Below are 9,159 nucleotides of genomic sequence, written 5' to 3'. Positions count from 1 at the left end.
TTTGAGTAATTTGTCATAGCAAACTAACACATTATACAAACCTGTTTGTCCTCAAGAGTCCTTGTTTCAGAGAACGCCACTCCCTTCCTCCCCATCCTGAGATCTACATCATCACAGTCTCCTTCCTTTGCTGTATCCAATCTACTAGTTCAACCCAAGGAGTCTCTTGCTTTCATCCTCTGTTCTTTGGTCCCTATTTCCACCAGCCTGGGAGGGATAACAGACCTTTGCTGAGCACTGTGTGTCAAAGTACTTATCGTGTGCTCTGCTCTTGGTGCAGAGTTTGAGCACTCAAGGAATTGTCGTGACAATTGGATGAAATAGGTTTGTTGTCCCCATTTCAGCTGAGGAACCTAAGACTCTGCGAAGGTCAGTAATTTGAGTTCCTGCTCCCAGATGGTTAATGAGGGAATCAAGTCAGAATGTAGGTTTGTCCCAAAGCCCATGCTCTCTCTCCAGTGCAGCACTGCCCCAGCTCGTCCCACGCCCTCTGTACGAAAGTCCAGAGTTCTAGAAGTAGCACCTGCTGCCAGCTTCTGACTCGATGGACTCATCTTTCATGTCACCAACAAATAACTCTGCCAAAAATGTAGATCTGATCATCTCCACTGCCCTGCCCAAAAGCTTCCAAGAGATCCCCCATCCTGTCCCTTCTTCAAAGTTCAGCTTAGCTGCCCCCTCCTCATAAAGCCACCTTACCCCTCTCCTTGAACACGTAGAACTCTTCTCTCTTGGCAGTTACCTGTTTGCTCTTGGTTTAGAGAAATTGGTGCCCACTCTCAAGCCCCCACAGTAGACCACAAGCTCCTCAAAGGAGAGACACCCGTGTCCCCCAGGCCCACCTGGTGCACCCAGGCCCATGAAAAGGGATTTGTGTATGTGGGTGGAATGACTGTAGCATAATTAACAACTGGTCCTGTGAGTGACTATGCACAGAAATCAATGCTTCAATGAATCAATAATAAACAGCTCTCTACATGAGTGATTGATGTCATGAATTGATGAACGTTGATTAAATAGGACGTTGCCTAGATTCTGTGTCTCAATATTATTTATATATGTCTTTGTCAACAGCAAAATATTTTATTACATACATAATCGGGGGTAATATTCAAAAATTTTAAGAACAATATGGGCACCAATCAAGCAGGAAAGACATCCCCAGAGGGCTGGATCAGGTCCGGCGCCCCCTGTTGGGCCCCTTTAGTGCTGGCAAGGTTGGGGGCGTGTCGCAGTGAAGAAGCAAAATGACAAGGGAGCCGAGGGACACTTGAGAAGCTGGGGAGAGAGAGTAAATGTCTGGAATCCACCTGACAGCGCAGCCCCAACTCCTGACGGCGTTTTCCAGGAGCAAGAGCCTTCGGAAGGACAAGTCTCATGCCACTCCCCACTCGCCACGACCTGCTGTGGGACTCCGGACAGCCCGCCACCTCTCTGAGCTCATTTTCCTCATCTATGAAATGGGGTGATGGCTGCATGTATGCCTTGCTGGCTGGGTGTGAACATCGGAGAAACGAACTATACGAAGGGATCAGGACATTTACTGTCATTCTTTTAAATGTATAGGTGCTGGGTAGTGGAGAAATACTGAGAGCGAAAGGGGACAGTGGATCCCCAGTTGGGGGTGGGCGAAGTGTGGGGGAATGGGCTGCATCACCCTAGGCTCACCCCAGAGCCTCCCACCGCCTCCCCCACCTCTCCAAGCGCTTCATAAGACGGAATAATTTCTCCTTCGTTTTCACTTTTAATCACAAAATAATTTTGGTGCCCAGAAGCCTTCCTCTCGGAGGAACATTTGTGCGGGATGATATCAGCCTAATTAAGTGCTTCAGCTTTGGGGCTTGATTTTTTTCCCCAGACCCCTGCGCTCCCTGCCAAGCAGTCCTGGCCGCCTGGCCGCCCGCTACCTGCACATGCCGGCTTCTGGAGCCTTCCGCGCCGCCCCCCTGCTCCCGCGCCGTGATTGATATCTTGATTAGGCGCCAGGAGGCGGCGGACCAGGTGTTACTTCGGCGCGGGCTGGAGGCGGGCGCTCTGCGAACCCAGCCTGAAAGGCGCAGGCATGTTCGGCAGAAGCAATGAGCCTTTGTTTGCCTTGGCAGCGCTGCGGCCTCCCTGGGGCCGGCCCCATAAAGGGTTTCTGTTCGGGCTGGAGGACTCATTGTCGAAAAATTGTCCCTCGAAAAATTAGCATGGTACAGTGGAGAAAGCGGAACGCCCGGCAAATGACAGCTGCTGGCCCCAGACAAGGGCCAGAAAGCGGAGTTTTGCGGGGTGCCCACTCCCAGAGGCACCCCTCGCTCCAGGCCTGAAGTAGGCTAGAGAATGACCAGTGATCGCAGGGGCGGGCAGGGCCAAAGGTAGGCAGGGGCCAAATGGAGAATGCAGATGGGTTTGGGGTCGGTGGCTTATCTCCACTAAGAGTTGGGATATCTCCCCAGGTGCCAGGGGCCCAGGTTTTTGGTGTGGGGTGTTTGAGGGCCCCTGAGCCAGAGAGTCAGCCTCAGAGGGGCGGCAGGCTCAATAAAGGAGGTGGGGTGCGGGGAGGGGGAGAGAAAGAGCAAGAGAGCCTAAAGGTTATGTGGTTAATTGAACATCAACAGCCACAGATACGATTATGCCCCTTTGTGTCTTTTTCCCAGTGTGTTGATGGAAAAGTAACTAGATTAAAAGCGCCGGGAGCCCTGGGTTGGAGGGGCCAGCAGTGGGGGGAGATCCCTCCTGAATGCCGACCCTGGGCTCTCGCAGTCCCAGCAAGGAGGGAACACAGTCAATTAAAGAGGAAAGAAAAGATGGAGTGAGCTGTGGTTTGGCATTTGCATAAAGGCTGGGGCCCAGGGCTGCCACCCTTAGTGAGGGGGGCAGGGGTTCCCAGGGGAGAGGATGGGGGTGTCGTGAGGGTGAGGTACATGGTAACTGTTGAAAGTCTTAGCCCAAAGCCTGTGTGCACACACTATACATGAGGCAGAGGTGAGGGTGACAGGGTCTGTGTATGGGGCACGTGTGTGTGTGCACATCAACGTGTGTATATTATTTTGGCTGCTTATGTCTGTGACGTTATGGATATCTTCATATGTTCACATTTCAAGCAGGTTGCACCTGTGTGGCCTTCGTTGGCCTAAATCTTCCATGTTGTGACCACATGTGCAAATTTATGTAGGCATGCATCCGGCCATCTCTTGTTGGCTCCAGGAGCACAGCCAGGTCAGGAAGATGTGGATCTGCCAATCTTATCCTGCCAGCTTGGAAAGGCCAGAACCTCAAGATTCTCTGTGATTCTAGGGAGCCCTGACCTGGAACCAGCCCCCAGGTTCATTCTGCATTCGAGCTCCTGAAACAAACCTTCCTGATGCTTTCAACCCACCATTTCCATGAAGACCCCTCACCCTCCCAGTGGGCCACCCACTCCCACTCAAGCAACCTCTTCTCTGAACAGGCAGATTAAAAGGAAGATAAGCAAATTTGGAATCAGATTGACTCGAGGTCAAATGCCAGCTCTAGCTCTGTGACTTTGAGCGAATGACTTACCTCTCAGAGCCACTGTCCGGTCACAAGTAGATAATCAGATCCAGTTATAGGGTTGTTTTAGCAACCGAGTGAAATCCTATATACAAGTAGCAGGGAGTCCATGTGCCCCAGTTTGCCTGGGATGTTCCCAAGTTACACCCGTGGTCTCAGCATACTTATTAATAGTATCCTTTAATTTCAAAATGCCCCAGTTTGTATTATAAATTATGTGGTTACCCCAAAATAAGTGGAGCTACAATAAATACTTTTCCCTTCTCTTCCTCCTGCCTTCCTTTCTCTGATTATTTAATGCATCACTCCACTGTTCCATTAATCTGTAAATCGGAGAGAAAAACTTCTGAAGGCAGGAGCATCTCTCCCCTGCTCCTCACCACACCTTAGGACTAATTAAAGTGTAACAGACACTCCGAGGCTTGACTGCTGCAAAGCGCAGAGCTGGCCTCGGGGACTCTGGGTAGGTGCAGCTGCCTGCCCTCTGCCTGTCAGGTCCACAGCAGAGTATTGCATGGAGTAGACAAATGAGACCATGTTCATCACCGTAAACATGGGCTATGACTGTGAAACAACAGCTGGGGTCACCTTTTATGCATCCACTGTCCATCGGAATCTTTTTTTTGTGTGTGAGGACAAGGCCTTCTTCCTTGTTGTGGACCTGACCCCTGCACATCCGGGCCTGAGGCTGTCAGTCTTTTCCTGATTTACCAGAATGCAGCTTCAGTCAGTGTTTCGGCATAAGAACACCTCTTATAAATGTTGTTGAGGGCCCCACTTAAGCAAGCAAGTGGTTACCCTTCACAATAGACCCACAAACACACCCTAATTAATTTGCTAATTGATGCTCCCAGTTTGGACATTCACCCATGTAAATAAAAGCCTTATATAAATGACTCAGGAGGGCAGTCTGGGAGCATTGGAGCAGCACGCTGAGCCCTTTGCAGCTAACATACACCCTGGCTTGACAAATTGTGTAAGTTTAAAGCTCTAATAACAGAGCTTTACTAACATGAGTTCTTTCCATAGTCAGAGACCTACTTTGCCCCCAGATCCAAAAAGTGGGGTTCTTCTTGCCTTCTCAGGTCTAGAATCCTGTGGATCCTGACCTCTGCTGGGTTTCTCAGTCAATAAGACCCACACTTCTCTGGAGTCTTGATCTTAAACCTTGCACTTCTCTGATAAGGTCAACAAGGACTGAATCATGGAATGGGTTATAAATCACATTGAAGCACTTGGACTTCACCCTGAGAACAATAGGGACCATTCATTGGATGATTTGGAAGATGGACTGAGAAGATTGGATTTGCATGCTAGGTGCTCACTCTTTGGCGGTGTGGAGGACAAATTTGAGGAGGACAAGACCAAAGATGATAGATTGGCTTGGGGACAACTGCAGTACTCCAGATCAGGGCGACCTGGACTAAGAGACAGAGAGAAGGAGGCATTAAGAGAAGTCTTGGAGGTAGATTCTCCAGACCTTTGTAACTCATTAGATGCAGGGATTGTGCTGGAGAGATGGAACCAGGATAACTCCACGCCTCCATCTGTGAGAAGGACCTAGAGAAAGGAGCGTAGAGGAAGGAGTGGCGATAAGCTCAGGAGGAGACTGCCCTTTCCCCACACCCTCTGATGATCATCAGCTCCCTCGCCTCCAGCTGGACTGTGACAATGGCCAGACCTGTGTCCTTATTCCATACTGCCCAAATGCTATCCTCCCTGCTATGCTTCCTCCCACCTACACACCCTGAGGCCCAGTTCTTCTCTCTTCCTGCTGAACTGTGCGTGTCCTTTCCAATGGCAGGACCTCACCTCCTCCAGAAAGCCTGCTCTCACTTCCCAGTCTGGCTCCCTCTTCCTCCTACAGCAACACTCAGCACACTGGAAATGAATGTCACTCATGTGTGCAAGTTGGCCACCTCCCACCTGCACCTCTCCCCCCTCCCCCCACCCCAATCCCTGTCGGAAGGAGAATGTCAGTTATTTCCCTCTAAAGCCAGTACCTAACACTGGTCTTGGCACAAGGGAGACACTTGTGGGGATTTGTGGAAGGAGAAGAGGGAGGGAGGGAGGGAGGGAGGCAGGTGGGAGGAGGGCCTCCAGATTGAGTGAAAGAGAATTGGCAGCAGTCAAGCCGCCAGTCCTCAGCAAGCACGGCACAAGAGCCAGGGGGCACACACCCTGTCACCTGGAAGGGGCTTGTGCCTGAACCACCTACAGAGGGGCATGGTGACATGAAGGGAAGAGCTCTGGGCTGGGCCTGGTGCCTGGCCTGTCACTCAGTTTCTCCGTGCTGGTGGATATGTCCCTCACCATTCTGGTCCTCAATTTATCTATTTTGTTAAGTGCAGTATCGGGGCAGGCGTGAGCAGAGGGAAGACAGTGGATTTCAAACTTTGTTCCCAATGGAAGGGATATGAAGTCAGGGCTCAGGGCTTCAAAGTCCAACCTCAAGCACACAGCTCCTCTATACATCCCTTCCGAGATTCCCCCCAGCTTTGCTTCTTGTTAGTCTCCCTTCCCCACCAATTTCCTCTGTCTCAACTCTTCGGAGCAGTGCTAGGAGAGAGAAGCAGATGTGATCATGAGCCCTGGCCCAAAGGCAGTGACAGCTATCACCTGGCTTGGGTTCACAGGTCCAGGTTTCTAATCTTTGGACCAGGGTGCTGGGAATGGAGTTGCAGAGCCCGGAGCTGGCAGGTAGGCTCTGGGCGCATCCACCTACTTTGAGGCCAGCCCCCTTGCAGCTTTGCGGGGGAGAATGGGATAGAGGGGACCTCAGCCAGACTTGGGATTCCTCCCACAATGGGGCAATGGGGTGAGGCCAGTGCTGAGACCCACTTGGGCTGCCCTGGTGACTGAGAGGTGGAGGGTGTGTAGGTGGCACAGTGTTTGCCCTTCTGGAGCTGCCTTACCACTGCCCACCCCACCTTGCCACTCTTACTTCAATTGGCTGGGTGCAGAGGAGAGCAGGGTAGTCCTCAGGGCATCAAGCGCACAGAAAACCTGCTCCTTTAGCACCCCTGGGGTGTGCCAGCCATGGGTGTGGGTCTGGGGTGCAGGGTGGAGCTTCAGAGGGGCAAGGACACCTTCAGCACACAGTTCCAGGACCAAGCAGGGCTCCCTGCAACCTGCATCTATGCTTGTCATCCTGTTGTCATCATCTGGGCCATCCTCCTGCAGACATTCTACCTTTTACAAGTTGTGAAATAAAGCCACTGCTTAAAAATGAAATTAGTGAGACAATAGTCCTGGCTCCCACTCCCTGCCCCAAGCTACGGCATATTGAAGAGGTCTAGATCTGGAGCTCGAAAACCTAATGACAGTTATAACCTCAGGGAAATGACTTAACATCTCTGTGCCTCTATTTCTTCATCTGTAAAATAGAGCTTACGAAAGCACCTACTTCATGGAATTGTTGTATTAAATGAATCTGAAACATAAGAGGTTTAGAACAGAGCCTGGAACCCAGGAAGTCACTATCGATGTTATGAATATGATTGTTGAGCAGGATGGATGGCAGAGTCCAGAGGAGAGAGTCAGAGAGAGAACAGTCACAGCAAACTCTGGGGACAACTGAGCCAGGAAGAGGGGAGCCAGGAGGGTCTGCATGGTCTGGACCCCCAGCATCTCAGGGTCTCGCTATCCTCCTCCGGCCTGGATGGGCAGATCCTTTGTCCCCAGGGCCTGTCCAGTGGCCAGACCAGGAGCTGGTGGGAAGGGAGTCACAGGGTGTACTTTTTCTAGGGTGTGGACAGCGGCAGCCTGGCTTGTCCAGGCAGTCTGACTCCCCATGATTTCTGCCCTGCCGGGGAGATTCTGCCCCATAATGGGTGCCTGCCTTCCTGTTGTCCTTGGGTGTGAGGTGAGGAGTGGCCTTCCCGTGAGATTCACCCAATGAGGGCCAGAGGTGACCAAGTCAGCTTGAAACCCATCCAGGTCACAGGATTCCTGGGCCCAGTTTCCAGAAGCTCTGTCAGTGGAGAGTTGAATGGTGATAATTTCAGCCTTATGGGGAAGCTTCTTGGGGCCAGAGATTCATCAAGGCTATGCTGGAGCCCTGTGAATGTGGCCATCATCCCTCTGTCCCTCATACCACAGGGACTCATAGGGACAAGAAGGACAGGCGTGTGCGTCTGTCAGAGGAAGCCTAGCTCCTCAACACTGGCTTTGATGTGGGTGACTCTTCAGGCTCAGATACAATTTCATCTGAGGACTTAGTAATTTGGGTATGCTGCCATCAGGTGGCACCCCCTTAAAAGTCCCTCCCTCCCCATCCACTGAGCAAGACTTGGATTCAGCTGGTTCCCCCTAGAGCCACCACTCCTGCCCAGAAGGGAGTATGTCTGTTCTCACCCAGGCCAGGCCTTCATGGGCATCTGAGCTCCAGGCCTCCTCTGGCCAGGTGTCCTCTGGCCATTTCTCCTGCCCTTTCATCTCCCCGTCTCTGTGGCCCCACCTACCCCACCCAACGTAAGGCCGGGGGTCCCTAGTCCTAAATAATCCAAACTTCCATTTTGCCCCTTCCAAGTTCCCATCTCTACAGGGCTCTTCCTGACCCTGCTGCTCAGCTGAACCTTCTCCAAGTGGGCCTACCACCTTCCTCCACTCCTGGCCAACACCTTCTTTCAACTCCTGCCCCACCTACCCCTACCTCTGGCACCCCTTCTTCTCTCCTTCTTTGCCTCTTTTATGGGCTTCCCCTGCCAGGATTTAGTCCTGAAAATCTGCTGAGAGGTCAGGAGACAGGCTCAATAAAGGTTTGCTGAATGAAAGGTTGGGTGAGTGAGCAAATGAATAAATGAGTGAGCTCTTCAGTCAACACATTTTTACAGGGCCCCTACTATGTTCCAGGCCCATGCCGGGCAGTGAAGTGCCTGAATAAATGAAGAAGTGGCTGTATGGTAAATAGCGTCTCAACGCACCAAGCACAAGGATGAGCAGAGAAATGGGGAAGGGACATTGGGTGGATGGGGAGTGGCCGCCATTATCTTTTTGGAGGAATCAGGTCACTTGACCTGGGGCTGACAGAGGCAGTTCTCCCAATAGCACCCAGACCAAAACAGATGACTCATATATGTACAACCTTGGTGAGCTAGCTGCTGTAGGAAAGGGCTGAGCAGAGGGTGCTCCAGAGACAGAAGCTGAAATCATGCTGGTGGGAGCACCTGGGGGAGCCAAACAAGGACGAAACAGGCCCTGCCCAGATGGGGCCAATGCAGATCAAAGGGAAAAGCCTGGGGACTTGTCCCAGAAAGCAGCTATGACTCATTTATTGAGCACCTACCAGGAGTCAAGGATGCTGCTAAATCAGTCCTGATCCCCAACTCTGGGAAAGAGGTTAGCCTCACCTTATAAGAAAGGAAATGAAGACAGATGCAAAATGACTGATCCAAGGTCACCCAGCTTCAAAAGACAGAGTCAAGACTGACTCGGGCCCTCTTTTGGCTGGGGCCTACACCTCCCGGTCGGCTAGATGTGCATTCTTAGGGAGAGCACAGGGAGACGCCGTCAACAGGGAGCAAACGTTGGAGAAAAGTGGGCAGGTTAGAAGGTTTTGGCAATTGAGGAGGGTGAGCCAGCAGGGAGTGGCTGGTTCACCCTCGTGGGAGGGAAGCCTGGTATCTGAGGGTACAGGGC

The sequence above is a fragment of the Rousettus aegyptiacus genome, unplaced genomic scaffold (genome assembly GCF_014176215.1).
Source record: "Rousettus aegyptiacus isolate mRouAeg1 unplaced genomic scaffold, mRouAeg1.p scaffold_m13_p_2, whole genome shotgun sequence".
Classification (NCBI taxonomy): domain Eukaryota; kingdom Metazoa; phylum Chordata; class Mammalia; order Chiroptera; family Pteropodidae; genus Rousettus; species Rousettus aegyptiacus.
Note: the sequence above shows the minus strand (reverse complement) of the source record.